The 16,641-nt window shown below is 38.5% G+C and overlaps 1 long non-coding RNA gene and 1 other non-coding gene across 3 annotated transcripts in view; both read left to right on the forward strand.

Annotated features, from left to right (window-relative positions):
• Positions 1–16,641, forward strand: part of LOC132003620 (uncharacterized) — a 173,356-nt gene that overhangs the window by 125,175 nt on the left and 31,540 nt on the right. The gene's annotated exons all lie outside the window — the stretch shown is intronic.
• On the forward strand, positions 7,704–7,807 carry LOC132004639 (small nucleolar RNA U13). Its single transcript, XR_009400593.1, has one exon. It is a non-coding gene; the product is annotated as a small nucleolar RNA U13 (small nucleolar RNA).

The raw sequence follows: 16,641 nt of genomic DNA on the forward strand, positions 1-16,641 counted from the left end.
TATAATAAACCTAGTGGGTTCATTTACAAGATTTTCTTGATTAGTACCTTTGAAATCCTTCCCGAGAGAGTAATTTCTTTAACGGATAGCAAAATGCACATGAAACCTCCTCCAGAATAGATCATATATTAGACCACAAAACAAGTCTTAATATAAGCTGAAATCATACCAGGTATATTTACTCACCACAATGAAATGAATCTAGAAACCAACAAAAAGAGAAAAATTGGAAAATTCACAAATATGTGGAAATGAACATGCTCCTAATCAACCAATAGGTCAAGGAAGAAAAGGGAAATAAAAAAGCATCTTGAGACAAATGAAAATGGAAATACAACATACCAAAACTTATGAGATACAGCAGAGGCAGTTCTAAGAGAGAATTTCATAGCAATAAATGCCTGCTTTAGAAAAAAAGAAAAAAGAATGATCTCAGGTAAACAATTTACACTGAAGAAATTAGGAAAAGAACAAACTGAGCTCAAAGTTAGCAGAAGGAAAGAAACAAAGATTAGAGCAGACAAAAATGAAATAAAGACTATAAAGAAAATAGAAAAGACCAACAAAATGAAGAGTTTTTAAACAAATAAACAGAATTGACAAGTCTTTAGCTATACTAAGAAAAAATAAGAGGGAACTAAAATAAAATTATAAATGAAAGAGGAGACTTCTAGGTGATACCACAGAAATAAAAAGAATCATAAGAGACTACTAAAAATTATATGCCAACAAATTGGACAACCAGAAAAAGTGGATAAATTCCTAGAAACATGCAATCTGCCAAGACTGAATCATGAAGAAATAAAAAAAAATCTGAACAAATCTGTAAAAAGTAAAGAGGTTGAAGCAGTAAGTAAAAAACCTCCCAGCCAGAACCAGATGGCTTCACAGGTGAATTTGACCAAACATTTAAAGAATTAATGGCAATCCTCCTCAAACTCTTCCAGAAAAATGAAGAGGACAGGATGCTTCCAAGCTTATTTTGAGGACAGCATTACCTTGATACCAAAGCCAAACGAGGGAAAAAAAAAAAAAATTACAGGCCAATATCTCTGATGACCAAAGATGCAAAAATCCACAACAAAATACTAACAAACCAAATTTAACAGCACATTAAAAGGTTTCAGACATCATGATCAAATGGGATTTATCCCTGGGATGCAGGGATTATCCAACATACACAAATCAATGAATATAATTCACCACATTAACAGGATGAAGGATAAAAATTATATGGGGGCACCTGGCTGGTTCAGTCAGTATAGTATGAGACTCAGTCTTGGGGTTGTGGATTTGAGGCCCAGATTGGGTGTAGAGATTACTTAAAAATAAAATCTTCTTTAAAAAATCATAATCTTATGCATAAATGCAGAAAAAGCATTTAGCAAAACTCAGCATCCATTTATGATTTTAAAAATCAACAAATTAGGTATAGAAAGAACATATCTCAACATATCTCAGCGTAATAAAGGTTATATGACAAGTTCACAGCTAACATCATACTCAACAGTTTGTTTCCCCAGCTCTTTCCAAAGAGTTAAGCATCTTATTTCCTGTATTAAATCCCCTTCTGCCTGAAACACCTACAGCAGTTTCTGTTTTCTTACTATCTTCTGATTGATACACCTGATGGAATGGAAACTTAAAATAGAAACTGTTATAGGAAAACAAACTTGTATTTCCTGCACACGTGAATTTGTGGAGATACATACATCCTCGCTTCATCTCAAGCAGCTCAATCATGAATCTTTAATTAATAGCAGTACCTCCTCCTTTATCTCCCCCATTGCCATTCTGATTCTCTAAGCCGATCAAACCCAGTCCTGAAAACCACATAGCCCCAAAAGAGTGGGTCTTAAGAAATTTCCAAGTTTCTGTATCCTGGATATGACTGTATTTCAGTATGAACAAAATTTTGCTTCATACTTGCCCTCATGTCCAGCCCATATTTTCCTTACCCTTGGCCTCTGCTCATTTGCTAAGCCTGGCCCCACATTCTTCCCATGTTGTTTCATCTATTCACTTCTGGCCAACTCTCCCATTACTGTTATTAATCCTACTCCATACACTACTAAACAACTCTCCAGTTCACCCCAGCTTGCAGCTGATAGAGGTAAAAAGATAGGAAAGACATTCCTTGTTCTGAGGAGTTTATAGAGTATTTTGAGACACTATATGTAATTTCAATCCTGATGTGGTTAAAATGTTAATTACCAAATGTACACCCTTTAAGGGACTCTTACAAAATATAGAGTTAGATATGGAGAGACTGTAATCCATAGATTTACAACTTGACTGGACTCTTGTATATCAGGTTAATTTAAAGCATGCCTACTTGGTTATTAGCGAGCTGTTCTTAATGGAAAGGAGTTACATCCGTTGATTTATTATACAGAGGGCAAGATCCAAGTTGTCACTGCTTTGTATCTAAATTTGATTCCTAAAGGGTATGCAGGTGGAAGAATCACTTTTCAGATGAAAGAGAAAAATTCCAAAGAAGAACACACACGAGAGTCATAAATACTTATGTTAGCCTGAGGCATGCAGAGTTTATATACCACTCTTTTTGAATATTTATTCATTCCAGGAATGGTTTAAATTAGTACTTTCATTCAAAGCCCCAAAGGCATTATGTTTTCAACAAAACTAATAATCACTTCCTGATAACACTAACTGACTTATGTATGTTTTTCTTCTTATCTTGCTGTTTGAGAGAAGGAAGTCATAAAACTAAGCATCTGGTTTCAGTATTAGGCTTCAAAGAAAGAGCTACTATCTCTATTACAGAGGACTGGTATATTGAAAATCTTTTTACTCTTTTCATTTATCACCTAAATCTAGTTGCACATTGTAACCTGTGGACCACCCAAATAAGAAGGGGCAGCCTTCTGTAAGAGATGCTCTTTACTTGATATGCTCCTTCAGCCCTGAAATCCTGTTTCAAAAGTCAGATTGAATCCAATTGGTTCAGGTACCTTTCTTTCGCAAAAGGATTCTTAGCTCCGTGATACCAGTAAGGTATCAGAAAGATTAACTGAGAATCACTGGGTCCATACAACAGAATGAATTATATATCTTACCAAATGTTCAGCATAATTATGTGTATTAGGACTCTTGATGAAGATAACAGAAACCAACTTGAAGTAACTTAAAGCTAAAGAGGGAATTTATTATGTGGGTAATCTTGGGAGGCAGCCAGGTTTCAGGAAGCGGAAACATTGGGTACAGGGGCACTGTCAAGATTCTGGCTCTCTTGTATTTTGCTTCTCTCCGTGCAACCTGATTTTTGTCTACGTAGATCAAGTTTTAAGCCATAGAGCTTTATTTTTGTTGTTGCTGCTGCTGTTTGTTTGTTTTAAATTTGAGGAACCATAAAGGCCTTTGGACAAATGCCTTGCAAATACCAAAGTCAACTCTACATTAAAAAACATATTTAAGCTAATGAACATCAGTTTTAAAAACTGAAAAAAATGAGGGGGCACCTGGCTGACTCAGTAGAGCATGTGACTCTTGATCTCAAAGTCATGAGTTCAAACATGGAACCTACTTAAAATGAATGAATAAATGAGTGAATGAATTTTTTAAAAACTGTAAAAGGAAGATTTGAAATTGACATATTAGTAAGTATGTATTCAATAGGGATGCATTTTGAAAGCTTATCTTAATTACCTATGGGGAAATCCTTTTTACTTTTCTAGGAAATTATAGTATTAATATCAGATTGTATTACTATTCAAAGGAATGAAAAATTATACAGAAATCTTTTAAATCATGTCTTCCAGTTAATAATGCATTAAACTTAATAAACTACTAGGCTGGTTTACTCCTGTGAAAACAATCTTCATTTTTCATTCATGAGGGGAAAATTGCATGTATTATGTTTAGGAAACACTTTCCTGTACTGAGATAAAATGACATGTTGAGATTGGGGGGAAATTCTTGAGGGAAGGTCAAGTTTATGAACTTTAATTAGGAGAAGATTATATAGATCTCTATTATGGCATTAAACACACACAACCACCCAAAATATGTAAAACTCAATTTTTTTGCCAGATAATTTATCCAACTCAAAGATGTTTTAATGATAATCACAAACTACTAAGTATGCAGGAAATACAGAGAATAGGATAAAGCATTTTAAATTGGGGTGCCTTTAAGCACCCCTGGTTTCAGCTTATGTCATGATCTGACTCCTGGTTTCAGCTTATGTCATGATCTCAGGGTTTTGAGATTGAACCTTGAGTCGGGCTCCATCCTTAAGACTCTTTCTCTCCCTCTGCTCCTTCCCTTCACCTGTGTGCTCTCTCTCTCAAATAAATAAGCCTTAAAAAAAACCTGAGAAAATTGGTTCACAAAATTTAAATTTTAATTAAATTAAATTGAAATTCATATTTTACAATCCCACTACCCAAAAAAAGGACATCAGATTTTTCATTTGTTACCAACTTAATTATGTGACCTAAAACACAAAGTGAAACGTTTTTTCTAATGTATTCTATAAACATATTTTTCTTATATTGAAATTATTCTTTATTTTTTTTTAAAGATTTTATTTATTTATCAGAGAGAGAGAGCAAGCACAGGCAGACAGAGGCAGAGGGAGAAGCAGGCTCCCCACAGAGCAAGGAGCCCGATGCGGGACTCAATCCCACGACGAGGGGGAGCCGAAGGCAGCTGCTCAACCAACTGAGCCACCCGAGCGTCCCTTGAAATTATTCTTTACCATCTAAAATGCATGGTTAAAGATAGCCATACAAATGATGTAAATAGCACACCTATTAGAGCTGTGTGAATAGACTGTTCTATTTGGAGAGAAAATACAAGACCAAGAATTTAAAATCCCAAGCCAGGAATGACTTCCATCATTGTCTTCCATTAATTATGCAGGAAGCCTTTTTGTGATTCACTACAAAAATTTGGCAATTAAACTCTAGAGGCTGATTATATCCCTCAACCATCAGCCAGAAGGATTAACCAGTGGTTTTTAAATATATTGTAAAAATCCAGTTAAAAATCAGTCCTTTGGCAATTTTATTTTTTTATTTTTATTTTTTTTAAAGATTTTATTTATTTATTTGTCAGAGAGAGATCACAAGTAGACGGAGAGGCAGGCAGAGAGAGAGAGGGAAGCAGGCTCCCTGCTGAGCAGAGAGCCCGATGCGGGACTCGATCCCAGGACCCTGAGATCATGACCTGAGCCGAAGTCAGTGGCTTAACCTACTGAGCCACCCAGGCACCCGGCAATTTTATTTTTATCGTGTAACATTTGATGCATGCAAAAGAATAGAAGTCACATGTGCTCATACAGCAATGAAATGAATACTTGTTACCTACCACGAGTCTAAGAATTAGAGTGTAGCCTTTGCTTTCTGCAACATGTGCTTCTTCTCATTCCACTCTTCTGCTACATCTCTGAAGTGGTAACTACTATCTGAAATTTTGTGTATTGTCCTGTTGTAGGCTGTTCAGGCTCCTATAACAAAATACCACAGATGAGGGCTTATAAACAATAAATATTTATTTCCCATATTAATGGAGGCTGGAAGTCCAAATTCAGCGTGCTGGCATGGTGGGCTTCCACATCTGATGAGAGCCCGCTTCCCAGTTCATACGTGGCCATCTCTTCACAGTAACCTCACGTGGTGGAAGGAACTACTTGGGAGCCGTGTTGGCTTCTTTTATCAGGTTACTAATCCCATTCATGAGGGCTCTGGTTTCATGATCTAATCACTTCCCATAGGCTCCACCTCCTAATATTATCTCATTGGGTATTAGGTTTTGATACATGAGTTTTTGGGGGGGCACAAACATTCAGTCTATAGTAATTAGTCTCTTGCTTTTTAAGATAATTTAATCATGCATGTATGCATTTCTAAGCAATATATTATTTAGTTTTGTTTGTGAACTTTATAAAAATGGTATTCTGTATATAGTTTTCTGCCACCTGCTTTTTTCACTCAGTGTTATGTTTTTAAGATTCATCCTAAGATTATGTCCTAAGATTCATATGTTGTTGCATATGGCTGAAGCAGTGTTTTATGACCTACTTTTCTACTCATTCTTGCATTTCTAAGCTACATCCTTGTTGCTGTATATCTGTAGGACCATGGGCTTTCTTTCTCAGCCAGAATTTCCTTTCATTAAAATAGAAATAATAACAGTAACTACTACTGAGGGTATTGTGAACACTAATAGATTATTGTTATATTCCTTTTTTTTTTTTTAAAGATCTTCTGGTAGCTTATTGTTTGTTCTTTGTAGGTGCCCTGGCTTTTTTCTCTGGGATTTTTAAGGTCTTCATTTTTGGTAATGTGCCATTTCATCGCAATATGTCTTGGTGTGGATTTTTCTTTATTTATCATGCTTGAAATATGCTGTGCTTTCTCTATCTGTGGATTTATCTTTAGTCAGTTTAGGAAAATTCTTGGCCATTATTTTTTTCAATATGGACTTTCTCCTGTTCTCTCTCTCCCTTACTTCTAGAACTCTGATTAGACATGTTAAGCCTTGTTTTACCCTCCATGTCTTCTAACCCTTCTTTCATATTTTCTGTCTGCTGTACTCTGTGTTAGCACTCTGGGTAATTTCTTTGAATATAACCCCCAGGTCACTAAACCTGTCTTTAACAGATTTAATTTACTGAGTTGTTAATTTCAAAATCTATAGCTTTAAGGCCAAAAAGTAATATTCGGTTCTTTTACTAATCTTTCTGGTTTCTTGTTTCTAGATCGATTTTGATCCACGTTTGATTTCTTTAAATGGTTCATAAAAGGTTATTTAATAATCTGCAAATGACAACTCCAATTCCAGTCCTTCAGTTCTTATGAATTATTGCTTGTTGTTTCTGTTGATCTCAACTCATGGTGGTTATGTGTTGGTGATTTTTTTAAATTGTGAGCTTATATTTTTTCGAACTTAATTTATGGAAATCCCAGGGACCCAAATTGGGAGTTGCTTTACTGTAGAGAATAGTTGCATTTGATTCTGAGAGGAGATCTGAGATGCAACTGAGGAGGTATCTCTGAAGCTCCTCTTGCAAAACCAGACTCAAAGCAGGAAGGAATTTCAGGTGTGATTTCCACACCTTGCACTGTGCCTCCAAGCTCAGTCTCCCTGACCTGGACCGTTCTTGGTACTTGCCCATGACAACTCAGACTTTTATGTTTGCTTATTGCTCCCTGCTCTTGTTTGAGCTCACTTTTTTTTTCTTTTTGATCCCTTTCATCAAAATCCAGCAAAACTTTTTTTTAAGATTTTATTTATTAATTTGACAGAGAGAGATCACAAGTAGGCAGAGAGGCAGGCAGAGAGAGAGAGAGGAGGAAGCAGGCTCCCTGGTGAGCAGAGAACCCGATGCGGGACTCGATTCCAGGACCCTGGGATCATGACCTGAGCCGAAGGCAGAGGCTTAACCCACTGAGCCACCCAGGCACTCAAAATCCAGCAAAACTTTTAAGCGCATATTAGTTTTGATTCAAATCAGGATTTGTATCATAGCTAGTGGGCTCTCAGGTCATATAGCTTTCTAGGCTGCCAGAATTAGAGGTTCATATATTTCTACCTGAGTAACAATTCTTAGATGAAAGTTGTGGAGGAGTCTTCCTTTAGTATAATATTAGCCTTCTCCTTTCACTAAAGTCCCTGTCACAGAACTCAACAGTTCTGTGCAGAAGGAATATTCAATTAGAAGTCACAGATGTGGGATCCTTTTGTAGTTCATAAGCTTGATGATTGGGTGTTCACGTATTTGTGTAACATGTGACTCCCTCCAACCTTGTTACGACCTCTGCACATGACCTGTCTGATGTGGGGGGAATAAAAAGAAGCCAGAGATGTGAATTACTGTCTATGTTATCTTGGAAAAAATTACTTTCCCTGAATTATTTAACCTGTTTCTGTTAATTGTACTATGAAATGGGGATATACTTAGCACCATACCTACCCATAGGTTGAAAGGGTAAAATGAGAAACTATTAAAAAATGCATTTTAATTTGCTAAGGTGAGAAACAAAATGTAATAATTATGGTAACTAACATTTGTTGAGCACTTACTATGGTTGACACTTTGTTAAGCTATTTATAAAGCTTTCATTGGCCCCATACAACAACCTTATAAGATGGGTACTGATACCGTGATTTAACAGTTGAGAAAACTGAGGCTCAGAAAGACTGAAAGTGTAAGACGATGGAACCATTATTTAGGAGCTCCTTATTTTCATCATGAAATAATTGATGAAAAGCAGAGTATTCCTCAAGGTAGGTTAAATACTACCATATCTCAATTTCCTAGATGAATTTCTCTCAAATAATAAGTCTTTTACAAGGATGCATGCCCCTCAAGATGCCTGCTATGTTAAAACTTCCATCCTGAAGAAGATGTGCTTTTGCTAAAAGCAACTCTAGCTATGAAGACTCCATTGCAATTTGTACAGCTGTGCAATCGAAACTGCTAAAAGGCAAGTTAATATATTATTCTGCTCACAGAACAGCAGTTTGATTCCTATGACTTCTTGGCACATCTGTTTGGGATATAAATCCTAAGCAGACTGAACAGTCACTTTCTAAATCTTCAAAATGCTTTACTAAGCAAAGTCTTTAGTGTGGTTAAGGGGAGAAAAAAATTAATAGACTCCCAAGTGAGTGGAGTAGTCTAGCTCAATGCAGAGTGTTTAGGGCAGGTGCAGGTGGGACTGGGAACTTGAAGAAGGTGCACTTTGAGGTAGAGGATAGCACACAAGCTTACGAACACCAGAAGGCAAACTCTCTTGCCAACTTGAGATAATTAGAGAGGGTCTTTAGGGAATGGGTCTTTGCATCGTGTTTAATTTTTTTTTTTTTACTGGCAAGAGTTCAAATTACATTTAAGTAGGCTTGATTAGAAATGCCAATTATTACTAGCCTGCACACACCCCTTTCTAGTAAAATCCCTACCCATTGACCGTACTGGATGGGCAGTAGGCCACATAACCATGACCACAGCTATTTGGACATCTGATCACAAACTATACCCCATGACTTATGCCTCCTGTACTTTGATCTAAAAAGAAAAGCAGAAGTGAAATCTTCTCTCTTGGAAACCTGCAATAAGAGACACAAAGGGGCGCTACAGTTGTGGTATGTGCTGGAACTGGAGGGCCAGAGAAGTGCAGGGGTTGGAGTGCTCCTTTTGCAGCCGGTTGTAAGATGAGTAATTTGAGAAGGCTGGTCCAGAGAGAGTGGTGCTGATTCACCGAGAAGCCAAGAAGCCCTGAGAGGCGAGGGGGTGGCTATTCCTCAGCGCTACTGATGCAGTTTCAACTCTTCCTGAGGCCTTCGTGGTTCAATTTACTCAGGTTTTAGTGCACGCATATTTTCTTCTAAGCCCTTCTTTTGATTTGTCTCTGAGTAATGAGTAACTTGGCTCTAGTAAATTGACTCAATCTTTGTTTCTTGCAATCAAAAGAACCTGGCATAGATGAGATCATTTATCGCTAATGCTGCTCCAAGTATTAATACCTAGACTGTCTTCTGTTTCCTGTTTTAGTAGGACTTCTGCTTTGTGAGTTGCAGAAAGCACATCAAATGGAACTAGAAGGCGGCGGGGGGTGGTTTATTGGAAGGACTTAAGCATCTGATGAAACAACCAGGTTTGGAAAATGACATGGGTGTTCCTGAGCCTCAGGAACAACTGGAAGCTAGGTCTCAAGCCCTCTTAGATCCGTACCTCTACCTCTATTCTCACCTTCTTTCTATTTTTTTTATTCTTTCTTCTTGCTACAGATTATCTTTGTCTGCATTATAGAAAACATGGGCTCTGAGCATCCCAGTTTTCTACGGAGACTTTAAGTCCTAGTGATTAGAAAGTATGAGCCCTAAGTCACATGGCTGGTTTTTGAATCCAAACTTAGCCATCAATTAGCAGGAAGATCTTGATCTTTAAGTCTACCCTTGACTTCTATGTAACCCATTTAAGCCTCTATTTCCTCCTCTATAAAATGGAGATTAAAGATAGGTGACTATGTCCCAGCATTGTTGTGAAGATTCAATGTGATAATGGGTGAAAGGCATTAGCTCAGCATCTGGCACTTATTTAAGTAGGTACTTACTATTACCTCCCCGCCAAGTGCAAAACCAGAAAAGGCTTTTCCTTTGAGAATGTAGGTCTTAGCATGTCTTGATACAGATATATTTATAGGCAAAAGGAAGGAGGGGCCTTGGTGAATTTGTCCCTTGGCAAGTTGCAGAAGGTGATTTGCAAGGAGCCAGGCAGAAGTAATTGCTGCCCAGCTCCTTTTAACTGTCACTGGTGGGCACTAATAAGCCTGGGGATGCTTTGGAGGACCAAATCTGAAATTCAGTGCTGGCCCAGGCACACCTACCCATGGCCACAGGAGGGTGCCAGAAGTCAAGATGGGGAGTTGGCCCAGGCAACTTCACTGGCTAAGGAGTCTGTTCTTGGAGAGCAAGCTGAGAGAGGGAAAGGCAAGAAGGCCAATAAAGGAATGCATGTGCCTTATTGGCTTATTGGAAGTGCCATGCCAGGTAGGAGCCCTGGAAACGTGGGACAAGTGAGAATCCAAGAAAACCCAGAGCCTGAGGAAAGCTCTACATGGGCTTGGTCTGAGTTGAAGTTTCAAATGACCATATCTCAAAGAGAACAGACTGGAGAAGCAGGGAACTCCTAAAACATCCAGACGGGAGGGGAGATTGAGAGCCTGCTTTGAGTTGAAGAATCTATACAAAAGTCAGGCAAGACCAAGAGCAAGATAAAGATAGAACTGCGAGATATGACCCAAGACAAAGTTAGCAGGGGGCAGGAACCCTTGACAAAACATCTAGGCTGCCTGCCTTATGGGAGGGGTCTGCTGAAAGTATCAAACCAGTTCAGACTACACCGTAAAGCTATTATTTCTGTCTTAGAGTGAACTCTACTGATTAATTCAATCATGCTCCAAGATAATATATGTTAAAGCACTAACTTACTTAATATGTAATTATCTGATATGTAAAACTTATTTGCCAGTCCTAGCTGGCTCAGAAGGTTTAACGTATGCAACTCTTGATCTTGGGATCATGAGTTCAAGCCCCATGTTGGGTGTGGAGCCTGCTTTAAAAAAAAAAAAAAAAAAAGAGTTGTCTAACCCATAGGAAAAAAGTACTTAAAAAAAAAAAGAGGGGCTCTTGTGTAGCTTGGTTGGTTAAACACCCAACTCTTGATTTTGGCTCAAGTCATGATCTTGAGGTTGTGGGATCAAGCCACATGTTGGGTTCCATGCTGAGCATGGAGTCGGCTTAAGTTTCTCTCTTCCTCTCCGTTTGCCCCTCCCCCTCCTGAGCACTTGTGCACACACACACGCTCTCTCTCTTTCTCTCAGATAAATAAATAAACTCTCTTTTAAGAAGTGTTTTAAAAAAAGAAAAAGGAAAACTCGTTATGGTATAAAATTGTAGGGAAAAAAAAGCACTCTCAGTAGAAATCTAGAGGCAATTATGCAAAATATAGAGAAGTGTAAAGAGTAAAACAAAAATGATTTATACTTTCACAATTTTAATTGGTCTTTTAATGTTATTTTAATATATCATTTATTCCATCTTTTACACCTTCCATCATTTCACAAGTAGCTCTATATAGCAAAATTATTTCTAATGACTGCTTGTGGGAGCCCTGAATTTCATATGGATTTACCATAAATTAACATTTTCACTATAATTGGATATTATAAATTATACTATGATAAATATCTTTTGTGCATAAAACTATGTTCACATTTCTGATTATTTCCTTAGAAATAAAATTCCTAAAAATAAAATTATTGCTTCAAAGAGCCTGAGCATTTTAAGACTCTTAATACATTAAGATCAAATTGATTTACAGAAAATTTGATCAAATCTGCATTCCCCTCTGCAATTTCATCAGCATTGAATGTTATCTTACTTTATGTTAATGTCTTTGATTAAAACTAGATTTTTCTACATTTTTTAGCCATTTCATCTGTTGTGCATCATCTGTTCTTTTTTTTTTTTCTAAAATTTGGATCAGTTTTTTTTATGAGTTTATTTAGATGCAACATAAGGATAGTAAAGTATATTAACCTTTTGTCATATTAATTATTGGTATTATTTTTATTATGATAACTTCCTATAGAGAAATTATTTTTATGCAGTTGAATTTACTTTTAATTTATTTGGGTCTTTCATCTCTTGATTTAATGACTACAGGGATTTTCCTTGTCTAACAGACAAGTATTTTAAGATTTTAACTTATATTTAATGCTTTAAATTAGCAGGATTTCCTTTTGAGGTGTGATATGAGTTGAGTATCAGTGTATCTTAATAATAAGGCAAAGTGCTTGTGACAGGGTTCCCTACTTTAGTGAAATATAGCCACTGGTCCTGATGAAGGGGTTTTATAGTGCTCAGAGTCTCCCCAACTTACTCCTGGTGCCAGGTGCCTACATGAACATCAGACATAGGATTGCCTTTGTTAGTTGTAGCCACAGAAGAATTTTCAAGAGTAGAGTCTCTACTCCTTGATACTTTGTTTTTATTTTTTTTAAGATTTTTTATTTATTTATTTGACAGAGAGAAATCACAAGTAGACAGAGAGGCAGGCGGAGAGAGAGAGAGGGAAGCAGGCTCCCTGCTGAGCAGAGAGCCTGATGCGGGATTCGATCCCAGGACCCTGAGATCATGACCTGAGCCGAAGGCAGTGGCTTGACCCACTGAGCCACCCAGGCACCCCTACTCCTTGATACTTTGAAATAGGCAACCCACCTGGCCATTTCACTACCTCATTTGTAATAGATTTTTTTTTTTTAAGATTTTATTTATCTATTTATTTATTTAAGGGAGAGAGCGCGTGCTTGTGAGCACATGAACAGGGGGAGGGGCAGACTCCCCACAGAGCAGGGATCGGGACTAAGGACTCCATCCCAGGACCCTGGGATCATGACCTGAGCCAAAGACAGAGGCTTAACCAAATGAGCCACCCAGGTGCCCTTGTTTGTAATAGATACTAAAATCAGGGGCACCTGTCTAGCTCAGTCAGAAAAGCATGAGGCTCTTGATCTTGGGGGCATGAGTAGAGCCTCACTTCAAGTGTAGAGATTACAAAAAAAAAAAAAAACTTTAAAAAAGGGAGGGGGGATTAACCTGAGTCTGTCTCAGCTTTCCCAGGCTTTAGTGGCCTAAGAACATTGTCACAGGACACTGGTTACCTGTATCTAGTTTGACGCCTTCAAACCTCTAAGGTAGCCATGATGATTAATGATTCTCCTTATTAAATAAGGTAGTTTATGTCAACCAAGTCAGCTTCCTCCACAGGGACTGTATGTTGCCAGGGCCATGGCTCTCTTATCTTGGGTCAGTTTGGCCCCCACGGCACTGTTAGAGGCATTGGTTTCAATGGTGTAGAGCTGTTTGGGTCCAGATAGGTCAAAGTTGGGAAAGAGATAAGCAAGTCTTCAACTGCTAGAATACTTTAATTCTGGATCTAAGGGGAGACTTTTTCTTCCTTTTGAGGAAGTTAATTTTGGCTCAGTAAAGGAAGAGACCTGTGAAAATCCCAGGAATAACTCAAATGCCTTTGGTGAAACTGGTTGGGTAGAACAACCATAGGAATCTCTATCATAATTCTTAGAGTTGGCCTGTAGTGGTACTACCACTAGTGGTCAAAGAACCTCATTTGTGGGCTCATCTTAGATTGGGGAAGCATCTCGAGATTGTGCGGATAGAGCATGACCTCCAGGAAGTCATACAATGTGCTGTTCATTAAATGTCTGAGACACTGCATAGACAACATGGCAACACCATGTATTTAGACTTACTCAATAATAAGGCAGTCTTTCTTTCATTTTCCTTCCAGATATGGAAGAAGTTGTAAGCGCTTTGATGTTTTTATTTTGTAAAAACCTGCACTTGAATTCAGGGATTAGTAGGAACAGAAGGAAGACCTGTAAAAGTTGTGGTCATTCTACAAATCAAGAATGAATTCCCTATTCTTCATTACAAAGGGCAATGACACTAAGATGAATAAGGTGGAAAGGCTAATAAAACTGTCACAAAAGGAGGAGATCAGTTATACCTGCCGAAGATTTCTCTCTCTAACTCTGAAGGGGATATACGTGAAGGATCATCACAAGGCACCAAATCTCTTGTATTGCCCCACTCACATAGCAGGGAGGCTCCTATATTTCTGTTTCTAAAAGTACGTCCCTGAAGGTCTTGTGCTCAACCAGAATTCTGGAAACAGAGATCATGGATAAGATAGGGTTTGGTTGGGGGTTGGGGTGGACGCAAGAGGAGGCATAGGCTATAATGATGGCAGAAATATGACAATGGAGAGAAGGAACAGGTTTTCCAGGTAATGGTTAGGTCATAGGCCTCTGGTTAGAGCCAGAAATCCAGGGAGAGCAGGTAACTTAAGTGTCCTCAGTTTCTATCTACGCTGCAAGTGGCCTTATATCAAGTGGAAGAGAAACCAGCTAGACCAGAGAAAGCTGCCTGAACCACCTGAGTCCATCACTGCTTCAATCTGAACCCACAAATCTGCACTCCACTGGAATGTGAAATATCCTTTCCTATGCCTAAGGAAACCAGACTACACCATGGGCTGAGGTCCACAGATCATCTGGTGGGGTGGATAGCCCAGGTCTCTTTTGAGACCACGTAGGAATGGATAAAGTCTGCTCTTTTTCAGACAAGCCCAGCCACACAGCCTGCTAATCACAGAGCAGATAGAATATGCCAACTGTTTGAGTTGAAACATACTTCACTTTATTTGGCCAACTGTTTGGTTTAATTAAGCAGACACACTTCCAGACCCATTTGTCTCAGTTGTTATTTTTAATCTAACATCGAACCTTTATTCAGTCCTTTAAAGTGATAAGGGAATGGTGGTGCAGTTTGCCTGTTTTCCTAAAAATCTTTCCATCAGTATCAGTGTGTTTATTTCTATAAAGAAGCGAGATACAACTATGGCTACTATTGAATACAGCCATCACATACATTATGCCATCATGTTAATAGAATAGTGCAGAGCTGAGAATTGGTGACCTGCCCCTGGGGTAATGCTTAAGTAAAAACATTATTTTCTTCCATATACCCACCCACTTTTGCCTTCTCAGGTGAAAGTTGAGCCCATTACATCTCAATGATCTGAATCCTCATTTTTCTAGTGTGGGGATAACGTGCTATCACAATACCGTCAGTGGATTTATTACTTGCTTTACAAGTTGTAGTGGCAGATTTGCCCTGACCTATCAACATTCTGCTAATATCATCTGTATGAGTTAGAATTCCTCAACTGTTCACAACAGAAACAGACTCTGAAAAACTTAAGTAGAAAATAAATGGTTTAGGAGATTAACATGTAGCAGGGTGGAACTAAAGGGAAACCTGGAGACTCTGCTTAAAGAAGGACAGCAATAGGATATCTCTAAAGGGTTAGGTGACCAGAAGTCCTTGACAGTCTGAGGGCACAGCTGTTGCGTGTCCACTGGATTTTCAGTGTCTAGGTCAGTCATTCAAGGGTCACTCCCAGGAGAGTCTGTTTACCTAATTCCCCAACTCTGGCAGAGCAAGGCAGTTTGATTTATAATCTCAGCAAGAGTATAGATAAGGTGGTTTCCCGGGCAGACTGCTATAACTTTCAAAATAAGCCTTGTGTGGTACTAGGGCCCTAAGCCCCACTGTCCAAAGCTGTTCTAGTCCTGATCCAGGGATTCACTTTCTTTTTCAGTGGCGTCTTCAGCTCTTTAGGGTCGAATTTGGAAAACTCACCCTTCTCCTGATCACCGGAACCACTAAATATTCATTGTCCTCTACCACTAGGGCTAGGATTCTGGATGTAGTGAGAAGACTTCCTAAAGTCATGACTTTTAGAGCCAACAGGCAAGACATTTTGCCTATAGAGAGAGGATAATTCTCTATTAAGTCCCCAGACACCATGTGGATCTTCCAATTTTCAGTTCTCCGAATGAGCCCTCCAAGTGAGAGTATTTGAGTGTACCCCTCTGTATCACACTCAGGAATATTTCCTCCTGCCAAAGCGACTAGTGTTCTAACCTGAAGAACATTCTTCATCTTATTTTAACCAAACTCAGGGTGAATTCTTGGTCATGCTATCCTCTGTATGAAGGATGTCCTGTGCTTATCTCCTTTCCTAGTATTTCAGGGATTGTACTAGTCCTGAAGTCTTCCATAGCTTTTCCCTCATGAGATGAGGACTGTTCATCTCCCCTAAAGTCCCAGAAATATGCAGATGAGGTCCCTAACGTGACAGAGTTGAAGTATCAGTTTGTGATAGGGTGTGAAAGGCATATAGGGATAAGAGGCTCCCTGTGGTGCTCAGGAGGCTAAACTTAGACCACATGGTTGGACTGAGATCGTCTCTGTGGAGCTGAGTTACTTGGAACTCCAGCTTGAATCCTGTAGCTACAGAAAGCAACTAATCTGCCCTCTACCACATATGGAACCGTTCTGATAAGAATCAGCACTGTGGGAATAGGTCAAGAGTCCAGAGAAATTACAGGGCTGAGGAATATGTGTTACCAGCATTAAAACTTTAAATGCACTTTCCCACAGAAACACTTTTATAAATAGTGGTCAGGGTCTTTAGTATTATTAGTACGATGTTTTTTGTACATTAGGGGTCCATAAGCT

Source organism: Mustela nigripes, chromosome 16, assembly GCF_022355385.1.
Source record: "Mustela nigripes isolate SB6536 chromosome 16, MUSNIG.SB6536, whole genome shotgun sequence".
Lineage (NCBI taxonomy): Eukaryota > Metazoa > Chordata > Mammalia > Carnivora > Mustelidae > Mustela > Mustela nigripes.